Source organism: Pelodiscus sinensis, chromosome 32 (assembly GCF_052426305.1).
Source record: "Pelodiscus sinensis isolate ZL-2025 chromosome 32, ASM5242630v1, whole genome shotgun sequence".
Lineage (NCBI taxonomy): Eukaryota > Metazoa > Chordata > Testudines > Trionychidae > Pelodiscus > Pelodiscus sinensis.
In genome coordinates this window covers 6,664,496-6,679,844 of record NC_143083.1, presented here as the reverse complement: position 1 = coordinate 6,679,844, position 15,349 = coordinate 6,664,496, and positions in this window count along the sequence as shown.

The following is a 15,349-nucleotide window of genomic DNA, read 5'->3' as shown; positions in this document are numbered from 1 at the left end:
GAACAGAGTTGTTGGTTGCTCTAGACCGCGCGGAAGGATTTTCACACATTTCAGAGGCAATACCAAAAACATCGAGAGAAAGCGTCTGGTAAGCAGCACTGATCTAGCGCAATGTTGTATCCAGCTGGTCACAGTGTTCGAAAGGCCAGGGTGGAAACATCGCAGCTACAACTAAAAATCAATTCAAACCAACTTCGTAGAAGTGCTATAGGGGAATGTTGATTGAAGTGTTTCTAGCTAACCCTAGTTTGTTAAGTCCCATATAGGCGAACTACCTACAGTTTGCGGAACTAATCTGCAGATGAGGGCTCATGCAGAGCTTTTGAAAGCTTTCCGTTGCGGGAAAAAGAAAGCTTTCATTTCTCCCCATGTATGACAGTCCCACCCAAGACATGTAGTTGACCAGAGTTGTTGGTTTCTCTAGAGCGCGCGGAAGGCTTTTCACACATTTCGGAGGCAATACCAGAGACATCGAGAGAAAGCGTCTTGTAAGCAGCACTGATCTAGCGCAATGTTGTATCCAGCTGGTCACAGTGTTCGAAAGGCCAGGGTGCAAACATCTCAGCTACAGTTAAAACTCAATTCAAATCAACTTCTTAGAAGTGCTATAGGGGAATGTTGACTAGTGTTTCTATCTAACCCTAGTTTGTTAAGTCCCATATAGGCGAACTCCTTACAGTTTGCTGAACTAATCTCCAGATGAGGGCTCATGCATAGCTTTTGAAAGTTTTCGGTTGCGGGAAAATGAAAGCTTTCATTTCTCCCAGCCAAGAGTTGTAGTTGAATAGAGTAGTTGTTTTCTCTAGTCCGCGCGGAAGCCTTTTCACACATTTCAGAGGCAATACCAGAATCCTCGAGGTAAGGGGTCTGGAAAGCAGAACTTATCCAGCTGAATGTAGTATCCAGCTGGTCACAGTGTTCGAATGGCCAGGGTGGAAACATCTCAGCTACAGCTAAAAATCAATTCAAATCAACTTCTTAGAAGTCCTATAGGGGAATGTTGAATAAAGTGTTTCTAGCTAACCCTAGTTTGTTAAGTCCCATATAGGCGAACTACCTACAGTTTCCTGAATTAATCTGCAGATAAGGGCTCATGCAGAGCTTTTGAAAGCTTTACGTTGCGGTAAAAAGAAAGCTTTCATTTCTCCCCATGTATGACAGTCCCACCCAAGACATGTAGTTGACCAGAGTTGGTTTCTCTAAAGCGCGCGGAAGGCTTTTCACACATTTCAGAGGCAATACCAAAAACATCGAGAGAAAGCTTCTGGTAAGCAGCACTGATCTAGCGGAATGGTGTATCCAGCTGGTCACAGTGTTCGAATGGCCAGGTTGCAAACATCTCAGCTACAGCAAGAAATCAATTCAAATCAACTTCTTAGAAGTGCTATAGGGGAATGTTGAATGAAGTGTTTCTAACTAGCCACAGTTTCTTAAGTCACATATAGGCAAACTCCGTACAGGCTGTTGAACTTGTCTCCAGATGAGGGCTCTTGCAGAGCTTTTGAAAGCTTTCCGTTGCGGGAAAAAGAAAGCTTTCATTTCTCCCCATGTATGACAGTCTCACCCAAGACATGTAGTTGACCAGAGTTGTTGGTTTCTCTAGAGCGCGCGGAAGGCTTTTCACACATTTCGGAGGCAATACCAGAAACATCGAGAGAAAGCGTCTGGTAAGCAGCACTGATCTAGCGCAATGTTGTATCCAGCTGGTCACAGTGTTCGAAAGGCCAGGGTGGAAACATCGCAGCTACAACTAAAAATCAATTCAAATCAACTTCTTAGAAGTGCTATAGGGGAATGTTGAATGAAGTGTTTCTAGCTAACCCTAGTTTGTTAAGTCCCATATAGGCGAACTACCTACAGTTTGCGGAACTAATCTGCAGATGAGGGCTCATGCAGAGCTTTTGAAAGCTTTCCGTTGCGGGAAAAAGAAAGCTTTCATTTCTCCCCATGTATGACAGTCCCACCCAAGAGATGTAGTTGAACAGAGTTGCTGGTTTCTCTAGACTGCGTGGAAGGCTTTTCACACATTTCAGAGGCAATACCAAAAACATCGAGAGAAAGCTTCTGGTAAGCAGCACTGATCTAGCGGAATGGTGTATCCAGCTGGTCACAGTGTTCGAATGGCCAGGTTGCAAACATCTCAGCTACAGCAAGAAATCAATTCAAATCAACTTCTTAGAATTGCTATAGGGGAATGTTGAATGAAGTGTTTCTAACTAGCCACAGTTTCTTAAGTCACATATAGGCAAACTTCGTACAATTTTCTAAACTTATCTCCGAACGAGGGCTTATGCAGAGCATTTACAAGCTTTCCGTTGCGAGAAAACGAAAGCTTTCATTTTTCCCAATGTATGAGAGTCCTACCAAGAAGCTGTTGTTGAACAGAGTTGATGCTTTTCTAGAACGTGCGAAAGGCTTTTCACACATTTCAGAGGCAATACCAGAATCCTCGAGCTAAGGGGTCTGGAAAGCAGAATATATCCAGATGAATGTAGTATCCAGCTGGTCACAGTGTTCGAATGGCGCAGTGTGCAGACATCTCAGCTACAACTAAAAATCCATTCAAAGCACATTCTTAGAAGTGCTATAGGGGAATGTTGAATGAAGTGTTTCTACCTAACCCTAGTTTGTTAAGTCCCATATAGGCGAACTCCCTACAGTTTTCTGAACTAATCTCCAGATGAGGGCTCATGCAGAGCTCTTGAAACCTTTCCGTTGCGGGAAAATGAAAGCTTTCATTTCTCCCCATGTATGACAGTCCCATCCAAGAGATGTAGTTTAGCAGAGTTGTTGATTTCTCTAGACCGCGCGGAAGGCTTCTCACACATTTCAGAGGCAATACCAGAAACATCGAGAGAAAGCGTCTGGTATGCAGCACTGACCTATCGGAATGTTGTATCCAGCTGGTCAGAGTGTTCGAATGGCCAGGGTGCAAACATCTCAACTACAGTTAAAACTCAATTCAAATCAACTTCTTAGAAGTGCTATAGGGGAATGTTGACTAGTGTTTCTATCTAACCCTAGTTTGTTAAGTCCCATATAGGCGAACTCCTTACAGTTTGCTGAACTAATCTCCAGATGAGGGCTCATGCATAGCTTTTGAAAGTTTTCGGTTGCGGGAAAATGAAAGCTTTCATTTCTCCCAGCCAAGAGTTGTAGTTGAACAGAGTAGTTGTTTTCTCTAGTCCGCGCGGAAGACTTTTCACACATTTCAGAGGCAATACCAGAATCCTCGAGCTAAGGGGTCTGGAAAGCAGAACTTATCCAGCTGAATGTAGTATCCAGCTGGTCACAGTGTTCGAATGGCGCAAACATCTCAGCTACAACCAGAAAGCGTCCGGTAAGCACTGATCTAGCGCAATGTTGTATCCAGCTGGTCACAGTGTTCGAATGGCCAGGGTGGAAACATCTCAGCTACAGCTAAAAATCAATTCAAATCAACTTCTTAGAAGTCCTATAGGGGAATGTTGAATAAAGTGTTTCTAGCTAACCCTAGTTTGTTAAGTCCCATATAGGCGAACTACCTACAGTTTCCTGAATTAATCTGCAGATAAGGGCTCATGCAGAGCTTTTGAAAGCTTTACGTTGCGGGAAAAAGAAAGCTTTCATTTCTCCCCATGTATGACAGTCCCACCCAAGACATGTAGTTGACCAGAGTTGGCTTTTCACACATTTCAGAGGCAATACCAAAAACATCGAGAGAAAGCTTCTGGTAAGCAGCACTGATCTAGCGGAATGGTGTATCCAGCTGGTCACAGTGTTCGAATGGCCAGGTTGCAAACATCTCAGCTACAGCAAGAAATCAATTCAAATCAACTTCTTAGAAGTGCTATAGGGGAATGTTGAATGAAGTGTTTCTAACTAGCCACAGTTTCTTAAGTCACATATAGGCAAACTCCGTACAGTCTGTTGAACTTGTCTCCAGATGAGGGCTCTTGCAGAGCTTTTGAAAGCTTTCCGTTGCGGGAAAAAGAAAGCTTTCATTTCTCCCCATGTATGACAGTCCCACCCAAGACATGTAGTTGACCAGAGTTGTTGGTTTCTCTAGAGCGCGCGGAAGGCTTTTCACACATTTCGGAGGCAATACCAGAAACATCGAGAGAAAGCGTCTGGTAAGCAGCACTGATCTAGCGCAATGTTGTATCCAGCTGGTCACAGTGTTCGAAAGGCCAGGGTGGAAACATCGCAGCTACAACTAAAAATCAATTCAAATCAACTTCGTAGAAGTGCTATAGGGGAATGTTGAATGAAGTGTTTCTAGCTAACCCTAGTTTGTTAAGTCCCATATAGGCGAACTACCTACAGTTTGCGGAACTAATCTGCAGATGAGGGCTCATGCAGAGCTTTTGAAAGCTTTCCGTTGCGGGAAAAAGAAAGCTTTCATTTCTCCCCATGTATGACAGTCCCACCCAAGACATGTAGTTGACCAGAGTTGTTGGTTTCTCTAGAGCGCGCGGAAGGCTTTTCACACATTTCGGAGGCAATACCAGAGACATCGAGCGAAAGCGTCTGGTAAGCAGCACTGATCTAGCGCAATGTTGTATCCAGCTGGTCACAGTGTTCGAAAGGCCAGGGTGGAAACATCGCAGCTACAACTAAAAATCAATTCAAATCAACTTCTTAGAAGTGCTATAAGGGAATGTTGAATGAAGTGTTTCTAGCTAACCCTAGTTTGTTAAGTCCCATATAGGCGAACTACCTACAGTTTGCGGAACTAATCTGCAGATGAGGGCTCATGCAGAGCTTTTGAAAGCTTTCCGTTGCGGGAAAAAGAAAGCTTTCATTTCTCCCCATGTATGACAGTCCCACCCAAGAGATGTAGTTGAACAGAGTTGCTGGTTTCTCTAGACTGCGCGGAAGGCTTTTCACACATTTCAGAGGCAATACCAAAAACATCGAGAGAAAGCTTCTGGTAAGCAGCACTGATCTAGCGGAATGGTGTATCCAGCTGGTCACAGTGTTCGAATGGCCAGGTTGCAAACATCTCAGCTACAGCAAGAAATCAATTCAAATCAACTTCTTAGAATTGCTATAGGGGAATGTTGAATGAAGTGTTTCTAACTAGCCACAGTTTCTTAAGTCACATATAGGCAAACTTCGTACAATTTTCTAAACTTATCTCCGAACGAGGGCTTATGCAGAGCATTTACAAGCTTTCCGTTGCGAGAAAACGAAAGCTTTCATTTTTCCCAATGTATGAGAGTCCTACCAAGAAGCTGTTGTTGAACAGAGTTGATGCTTTTCTAGAACGTGCGAAAGGCTTTTCACACATTTCAGAGGCAATACCAGAATCCTCGAGCTAAGGGGTCTGGAAAGCAGAATATATCCAGCTGAATGTAGTATCCAGCTGGTCACAGTGTTCGAATGGCGCAGTGTGCAGACATCTCAGCTACAACTAAAAATCAGTTCAAACCAACTTCTTAGAAGTGCTACAGGGGAATTTTGAATGAAATGTTTCTAGCTAACCCTAGTTTGCTAAGTCCCATATAGGTGAACTCCCTACAGTTTGCTGAACTAATGTCCAGATGAGGGCTCATGCAGAGCTCTTGAAACCGTTCCGTTGCGGGAAAATGAAAGCTTTCATTTCTCCCCATGTATGACAGTTCCACCCAAAAGATGTAGTTGAACAGAGTTGTTGGTTGCTCTAGACCGCGCGGAAGGATTTTCACACATTTCAGAGGCAATACCAAAAACATCGAGAGAAAGCGTCTGGTAAGCAGCACTAATCTAGCGCAATGTTGTATCCAGCTGGTCAGAGTGTTCGAGTGGCCAGAGTGCAAACATCTCAGCTACAACTAAAAATCCATTCAAAGCACATTCTTAGAAGTGCTATAGGGGAATGTTGAATGAAGTGTTTCTACCTAACCCTAGTTTGTTAAGTCCCATATAGGCGAACTCCCTACAGTTTTCTGAACTAATCTCCAGATGAGGGCTCATGCAGAGCTCTTGAAACCTTTCCGTTGCGGGAAAATGAAAGCTTTCATTTCTCCCCATGTATGACAGTCCCACCCAAGACATGTAGTTGACCAGAGTTGTTGGTTTCTCTACAGCGCGCGGAAGGCTTTTCACACATTTCGGAGGCAATACCAGAAACATCGAGAGAAAGCGTCTGGTAAGCAGCACTGATCTAGCGCAATGTTGTATCCAGCTGGTCACAGTGTTCGAAAGGCCAGGGTGGAAACATCGCAGCTACAACTAAAAATCAATTCAAATCAACTTCGTAGAAGTGCTATAGGGGAATGTTGAATGAAGTGTTTCTAGCTAACCCTAGTTTGTTAAGTCCCATATAGGCGAACTACCTACAGTTTGCGGAACTAATCTGCAGATGAGGGCTCATGCAGAGCTTTTGAAAGCTTTCCGTTGCGGGAAAAAGAAAGCTTTCATTTCTCCCCATGTATGACAGTCCCACCCAAGACATGTAGTTGACCAGAGTTGTTGGTTTCTCTAGAGCGCGCGGAAGGCTTTTCACACATTTCGGAGGCAATACCAGAGACATCGAGAGAAAGCGTCTTGTAAGCAGCACTGATCTAGCGCAATGTTGTATCCAGCTGGTCACAGTGTTCGAAAGGCCAGGGTGCAAACATCTCAGCTACAGTTAAAACTCAATTCAAATCAACTTCTTAGAAGTGCTATAGGGGAATGTTGACTAGTGTTTCTATCTAACCCTAGTTTGTTAAGTCCCATATAGGCGAACTCCTTACAGTTTGCTGAACTAATCTCCAGATGAGGGCTCATGCATAGCTTTTGAAAGTTTTCGGTTGCGGGAAAATGAAAGCTTTCATTTCTCCCAGCCAAGAGTTGTAGTTGAATAGAGTAGTTGTTTTCTCTAGTCCGCGCGGAAGGCTTTTCACACATTTCAGAGGCAATACCAGAATCCTCGAGGTAAGGGGTCTGGAAAGCAGAACTTATCCAGCTGAATGTAGTATCCAGCTGGTCACAGTGTTCGAATGGCCAGGGTGGAAACATCTCAGCTACAGCTAAAAATCAATTCAAATCAACTTCTTAGAAGTCCTATAGGGGAATGTTGAATAAAGTGTTTCTAGCTAACCCTAGTTTGTTAAGTCCCATATAGGCGAACTACCTACAGTTTCCTGAATTAATCTGCAGATAAGGGCTCATGCAGAGCTTTTGAAAGCTTTACGTTGCGGTAAAAAGAAAGCTTTCATTTCTCCCCATGTATGACAGTCCCACCCAAGACATGTAGTTGACCAGAGTTGGTTTCTCTAAAGCGCGCGGAAGGCTTTTCACACATTTCAGAGGCAATACCAAAAACATCGAGAGAAAGCTTCTGGTAAGCAGCACTGATCTAGCGGAATGGTGTATCCAGCTGGTCACAGTGTTCGAATGGCCAGGTTGCAAACATCTCAGCTACAGCAAGAAATCAATTCAAATCAACTTCTTAGAAGTGCTATAGGGGAATGTTGAATGAAGTGTTTCTAACTAGCCACAGTTTCTTAAGTCACATATAGGCAAACTCCGTACAGGCTGTTGAACTTGTCTCCAGATGAGGGCTCTTGCAGAGCTTTTGAAAGCTTTCCGTTGCGGGAAAAAGAAAGCTTTCATTTCTCCCCATGTATGACAGTCCCACCCAAGACATGTAGTTGACCAGAGTTGTTGGTTTCTCTAGAGCGCGCGGAAGGCTTTTCACACATTTCGGAGGCAATACCAGAAACATCGAGAGAAAGCGTCTGGTAAGCAGCACTGATCTAGCGCAATGTTGTATCCAGCTGGTCACAGTGTTCGAAAGGCCAGGGTGGAAACATCGCAGCTACAACTAAAAATCAATTCAAATCAACTTCTTAGAAGTGCTATAGGGGAATGTTGAATGAAGTGTTTCTAGCTAACCCTAGTTTGTTAAGTCCCATATAGGCGAACTACCTACAGTTTGCGGAACTAATCTGCAGATGAGGGCTCATGCAGAGCTTTTGAAAGCTTTCCGTTGCGGGAAAAAGAAAGCTTTCATTTCTCCCCATGTATGACAGTCCCACCCAAGAGATGTAGTTGAACAGAGTTGCTGGTTTCTCTAGACTGCGTGGAAGGCTTTTCACACATTTCAGAGGCAATACCAAAAACATCGAGAGAAAGCTTCTGGTAAGCAGCACTGATCTAGCGGAATGGTGTATCCAGCTGGTCACAGTGTTCGAATGGCCAGGTTGCAAACATCTCAGCTACAGCAAGAAATCAATTCAAATCAACTTCTTAGAATTGCTATAGGGGAATGTTGAATGAAGTGTTTCTAACTAGCCACAGTTTCTTAAGTCACATATAGGCAAACTTCGTACAATTTTCTAAACTTATCTCCGAACGAGGGCTTATGCAGAGCATTTACAAGCTTTCCGTTGCGAGAAAACGAAAGCTTTCATTTTTCCCAATGTATGAGAGTCCTACCAAGAAGTTGTTGTTGAACAGAGTTGATGCTTTTCTAGAACGTGCGAAAGGCTTTTCACACATTTCAGAGGCAATACCAGAATCCTCGAGCTAAGGGGTCTGGAAAGCAGAATATATCCAGATGAATGTAGTATCCAGCTGGTCACAGTGTTCGAATGGCGCAGTGTGCAGACATCTCAGCTACAACTAAAAATCCATTCAAAGCACATTCTTAGAAGTGCTATAGGGGAATGTTGAATGAAGTGTTTCTACCTAACCCTAGTTTGTTAAGTCCCATATAGGCGAACTCCCTACAGTTTTCTGAACTAATCTCCAGATGAGGGCTCATGCAGAGCTCTTGAAACCTTTCCGTTGCGGGAAAATGAAAGCTTTCATTTCTCCCCATGTATGACAGTCCCATCCAAGAGATGTAGTTTAGCAGAGTTGTTGATTTCTCTAGACCGCGCGGAAGGCTTCTCACACATTTCAGAGGCAATACCAGAAACATCGAGAGAAAGCGTCTGGTATGCAGCACTGACCTATCGGAATGTTGTATCCAGCTGGTCAGAGTGTTCGAATGGCCAGGGTGCAAACATCTCAACTACAGTTAAAACTCAATTCAAATCAACTTCTTAGAAGTGCTATAGGGGAATGTTGACTAGTGTTTCTATCTAACCCTAGTTTGTTAAGTCCCATATAGGCGAACTCCTTACAGTTTGCTGAACTAATCTCCAGATGAGGGCTCATGCATAGCTTTTGAAAGTTTTCGGTTGCGGGAAAATGAAAGCTTTCATTTCTCCCAGCCAAGAGTTGTAGTTGAACAGAGTAGTTGTTTTCTCTAGTCCGCGCGGAAGACTTTTCACACATTTCAGAGGCAATACCAGAATCCTCGAGCTAAGGGGTCTGGAAAGCAGAACTTATCCAGCTGAATGTAGTATCCAGCTGGTCACAGTGTTCGAATGGCGCAAACATCTCAGCTACAACCAGAAAGCGTCCGGTAAGCACTGATCTAGCGCAATGTTGTATCCAGCTGGTCACAGTGTTCGAATGGCCAGGGTGGAAACATCTCAGCTACAGCTAAAAATCAATTCAAATCAACTTCTTAGAAGTCCTATAGGGGAATGTTGAATAAAGTGTTTCTAGCTAACCCTAGTTTGTTAAGTCCCATATAGGCGAACTACCTACAGTTTCCTGAATTAATCTGCAGATAAGGGCTCATGCAGAGCTTTTGAAAGCTTTACGTTGCGGGAAAAAGAAAGCTTTCATTTCTCCCCATGTATGACAGTCCCACCCAAGACATGTAGTTGACCAGAGTTGGCTTTTCACACATTTCAGAGGCAATACCAAAAACATCGAGAGAAAGCTTCTGGTAAGCAGCACTGATCTAGCGGAATGGTGTATCCAGCTGGTCACAGTGTTCGAATGGCCAGGTTGCAAACATCTCAGCTACAGCAAGAAATCAATTCAAATCAACTTCTTAGAAGTGCTATAGGGGAATGTTGAATGAAGTGTTTCTAACTAGCCACAGTTTCTTAAGTCACATATAGGCAAACTCCGTACAGTCTGTTGAACTTGTCTCCAGATGAGGGCTCTTGCAGAGCTTTTGAAAGCTTTCCGTTGCGGGAAAAAGAAAGCTTTCATTTCTCCCCATGTATGACAGTCCCACCCAAGACATGTAGTTGACCAGAGTTGTTGGTTTCTCTAGAGCGCGCGGAAGGCTTTTCACACATTTCGGAGGCAATACCAGAAACATCGAGAGAAAGCGTCTGGTAAGCAGCACTGATCTAGCGCAATGTTGTATCCAGCTGGTCACAGTGTTCGAAAGGCCAGGGTGGAAACATCGCAGCTACAACTAAAAATCAATTCAAATCAACTTCGTAGAAGTGCTATAGGGGAATGTTGAATGAAGTGTTTCTAGCTAACCCTAGTTTGTTAAGTCCCATATAGGCGAACTACCTACAGTTTGCGGAACTAATCTGCAGATGAGGGCTCATGCAGAGCTTTTGAAAGCTTTCCGTTGCGGGAAAAAGAAAGCTTTCATTTCTCCCCATGTATGACAGTCCCACCCAAGACATGTAGTTGACCAGAGTTGTTGGTTTCTCTAGAGCGCGCGGAAGGCTTTTCACACATTTCGGAGGCAATACCAGAGACATCGAGCGAAAGCGTCTGGTAAGCAGCACTGATCTAGCGCAATGTTGTATCCAGCTGGTCACAGTGTTCGAAAGGCCAGGGTGGAAACATCGCAGCTACAACTAAAAATCAATTCAAATCAACTTCTTAGAAGTGCTATAAGGGAATGTTGAATGAAGTGTTTCTAGCTAACCCTAGTTTGCTAAGTCCCATATAGGTGAACTCCCTACAGTTTGCTGAACTAATGTCCAGATGAGGGCTCATGCAGAGCTCTTGAAACCGTTCCGTTGCGGGAAAATGAAAGCTTTCATTTCTCCCCATGTATGACAGTTCCACCCAAAAGATGTAGTTGAACAGAGTTGTTGGTTGCTCTAGACCGCGCGGAAGGATTTTCACACATTTCAGAGGCAATACCAAAAACATCGAGAGAAAGCGTCTGGTAAGCAGCACTAATCTAGCGCAATGTTGTATCCAGCTGGTCAGAGTGTTCGAGTGGCCAGAGTGCAAACATCTCAGCTACAACTAAAAATCCATTCAAAGCACATTCTTAGAAGTGCTATAGGGGAATGTTGAATGAAGTGTTTCTACCTAACCCTAGTTTGTTAAGTCCCATATAGGCGAACTCCCTACAGTTTTCTGAACTAATCTCCAGATGAGGGCTCATGCAGAGCTCTTGAAACCTTTCCGTTGCGGGAAAATGAAAGCTTTCATTTCTCCCCATGTATGACAGTCCCACCCAAGACATGTAGTTGACCAGAGTTGTTGGTTTCTCTACAGCGCGCGGAAGGCTTTTCACACATTTCGGAGGCAATACCAGAAACATCGAGAGAAAGCGTCTGGTAAGCAGCACTGATCTAGCGCAATGTTGTATCCAGCTGGTCACAGTGTTCGAAAGGCCAGGGTGGAAACATCGCAGCTACAACTAAAAATCAATTCAAATCAACTTCGTAGAAGTGCTATAGGGGAATGTTGAATGAAGTGTTTCTAGCTAACCCTAGTTTGTTAAGTCCCATATAGGCGAACTACCTACAGTTTGCGGAACTAATCTGCAGATGAGGGCTCATGCAGAGCTTTTGAAAGCTTTCCGTTGCGGGAAAAAGAAAGCTTTCATTTCTCCCCATGTATGACAGTCCCACCCAAGAGATGTAGTTGAACAGAGTTGCTGGTTTCTCTAGACTGCGCGGAAGGCTTTTCACACATTTCAGAGGCAATACCAAAAACATCGAGAGAAAGCTTCTGGTAAGCAGCACTGATCTAGCGGAATGGTGTATCCAGCTGGTCACAGTGTTCGAATGGCCAGGTTGCAAACATCTCAGCTACAGCAAGAAATCAATTCAAATCAACTTCTTAGAATTGCTATAGGGGAATGTTGAATGAAGTGTTTCTAACTAGCCACAGTTTCTTAAGTCACATATAGGCAAACTTCGTACAATTTTCTAAACTTATCTCCGAACGAGGGCTTATGCAGAGCATTTACAAGCTTTCCGTTGCGAGAAAACGAAAGCTTTCATTTTTCCCAATGTATGAGAGTCCTACCAAGAAGCTGTTGTTGAACAGAGTTGATGCTTTTCTAGAACGTGCGAAAGGCTTTTCACACATTTCAGAGGCAATACCAGAATCCTCGAGCTAAGGGGTCTGGAAAGCAGAATATATCCAGCTGAATGTAGTATCCAGCTGGTCACAGTGTTCGAATGGCGCAGTGTGCAGACATCTCAGCTACAACTAAAAATCAGTTCAAACCAACTTCTTAGAAGTGCTACAGGGGAATTTTGAATGAAATGTTTCTAGCTAACCCTAGTTTGCTAAGTCCCATATAGGTGAACTCCCTACAGTTTGCTGAACTAATGTCCAGATGAGGGCTCATGCAGAGCTCTTGAAACCGTTCCGTTGCGGGAAAATGAAAGCTTTCATTTCTCCCCATGTATGACAGTTCCACCCAAAAGATGTAGTTGAACAGAGTTGTTGGTTGCTCTAGACCGCGCGGAAGGATTTTCACACATTTCAGAGGCAATACCAAAAACATCGAGAGAAAGCGTCTGGTAAGCAGCACTGATCTAGCGCAATGTTGTATCCAGCTGGTCACAGTGTTCGAAAGGCCAGGGTGGAAACATCGCAGCTACAACTAAAAATCAATTCAAACCAACTTCGTAGAAGTGCTATAGGGGAATGTTGAATGAAGTGTTTCTAGCTAACCCTAGTTTGTTAAGTCCCATATAGGCGAACTACCTACAGTTTGCGGAACTAATCTGCAGATGAGGGCTCATGCAGAGCTTTTGAAAGCTTTCCGTTGCGGGAAAAAGAAAGCTTTCATTTCTCCCCATGTATGACAGTCCCACCCAAGACATGTAGTTGACCAGAGTTGTTGGTTTCTCTAGAGCGCGCGGAAGGCTTTTCACACATTTCGGAGGCAATACCAGAGACATCGAGAGAAAGCGTCTTGTAAGCAGCACTGATCTAGCGCAATGTTGTATCCAGCTGGTCACAGTGTTCGAAAGGCCAGGGTGCAAACATCTCAGCTACAGTTAAAACTCAATTCAAATCAACTTCTTAGAAGTGCTATAGGGGAATGTTGACTAGTGTTTCTATCTAACCCTAGTTTGTTAAGTCCCATATAGGCGAACTCCTTACAGTTTGCTGAACTAATCTCCAGATGAGGGCTCATGCATAGCTTTTGAAAGTTTTCGGTTGCGGGAAAATGAAAGCTTTCATTTCTCCCAGCCAAGAGTTGTAGTTGAATAGAGTAGTTGTTTTCTCTAGTCCGCGCGGAAGGCTTTTCACACATTTCAGAGGCAATACCAGAATCCTCGAGGTAAGGGGTCTGGAAAGCAGAACTTATCCAGCTGAATGTAGTATCCAGCTGGTCACAGTGTTCGAATGGCCAGGGTGGAAACATCTCAGCTACAGCTAAAAATCAATTCAAATCAACTTCTTAGAAGTCCTATAGGGGAATGTTGAATAAAGTGTTTCTAGCTAACCCTAGTTTGTTAAGTCCCATATAGGCGAACTACCTACAGTTTCCTGAATTAATCTGCAGATAAGGGCTCATGCAGAGCTTTTGAAAGCTTTACGTTGCGGTAAAAAGAAAGCTTTCATTTCTCCCCATGTATGACAGTCCCACCCAAGACATGTAGTTGACCAGAGTTGGTTTCTCTAAAGCGCGCGGAAGGCTTTTCACACATTTCAGAGGCAATACCAAAAACATCGAGAGAAAGCTTCTGGTAAGCAGCACTGATCTAGCGGAATGGTGTATCCAGCTGGTCACAGTGTTCGAATGGCCAGGTTGCAAACATCTCAGCTACAGCAAGAAATCAATTCAAATCAACTTCTTAGAAGTGCTATAGGGGAATGTTGAATGAAGTGTTTCTAACTAGCCACAGTTTCTTAAGTCACATATAGGCAAACTCCGTACAGGCTGTTGAACTTGTCTCCAGATGAGGGCTCTTGCAGAGCTTTTGAAAGCTTTCCGTTGCGGGAAAAAGAAAGCTTTCATTTCTCCCCATGTATGACAGTCCCACCCAAGACATGTAGTTGACCAGAGTTGTTGGTTTCTCTAGAGCGCGCGGAAGGCTTTTCACACATTTCGGAGGCAATACCAGAAACATCGAGAGAAAGCGTCTGGTAAGCAGCACTGATCTAGCGCAATGTTGTATCCAGCTGGTCACAGTGTTCGAAAGGCCAGGGTGGAAACATCGCAGCTACAACTAAAAATCAATTCAAATCAACTTCTTAGAAGTGCTATAGGGGAATGTTGAATGAAGTGTTTCTAGCTAACCCTAGTTTGTTAAGTCCCATATAGGCGAACTACCTACAGTTTGCGGAACTAATCTGCAGATGAGGGCTCATGCAGAGCTTTTGAAAGCTTTCCGTTGCGGGAAAAAGAAAGCTTTCATTTCTCCCCATGTATGACAGTCCCACCCAAGAGATGTAGTTGAACAGAGTTGCTGGTTTCTCTAGACTGCGCGGAAGGCTTTTCACACATTTCAGAGGCAATACCAAAAACATCGAGAGAAAGCTTCTGGTAAGCAGCACTGATCTAGCGGAATGGTGTATCCAGCTGGTCACAGTGTTCGAATGGCCAGGTTGCAAACATCTCAGCTACAGCAAGAAATCAATTCAAATCAACTTCTTAGAATTGCTATAGGGGAATGTTGAATGAAGTGTTTCTAACTAGCCACAGTTTCTTAAGTCACATATAGGCAAACTTCGTACAATTTTCTAAACTTATCTCCGAACGAGGGCTTATGCAGAGCATTTACAAGCTTTCCGTTGCGAGAAAACGAAAGCTTTCATTTTTCCCAATGTATGAGAGTCCTACCAAGAAGCTGTTGTTGAACAGAGTTGATGCTTTTCTAGAACGTGCGAAAGGCTTTTCACACATTTCAGAGGCAATACCAGAATCCTCGAGCTAAGGGGTCTGGAAAGCAGAATATATCCAGATGAATGTAGTATCCAGCTGGTCACAGTGTTCGAATGGCGCAGTGTGCAGACATCTCAGCTACAACTAAAAATCCATTCAAAGCACATTCTTAGAAGTGCTATAGGGGAATGTTGAATGAAGTGTTTCTACCTAACCCTAGTTTGTTAAGTCCCATATAGGCGAACTCCCTACAGTTTTCTGAACTAATGTCCAGATGAGGGCTCATGCAGAGCTCTTGAAACCTTTCCGTTGCGGGAAAATGAAAGCTTTCATTTCTCCCCATGTATGACAGTCCCATCCAAGAGATGTAGTTTAGCAGAGTTGTTGATTTCTCTAGACCGCGCGGAAGGCTTTTCACACATTTCAGAGGCAATACCAGAAACATCGAGAGAAAGCGTCTGGTATGCAGCACTGACCTATCGGAATGTTGTATCC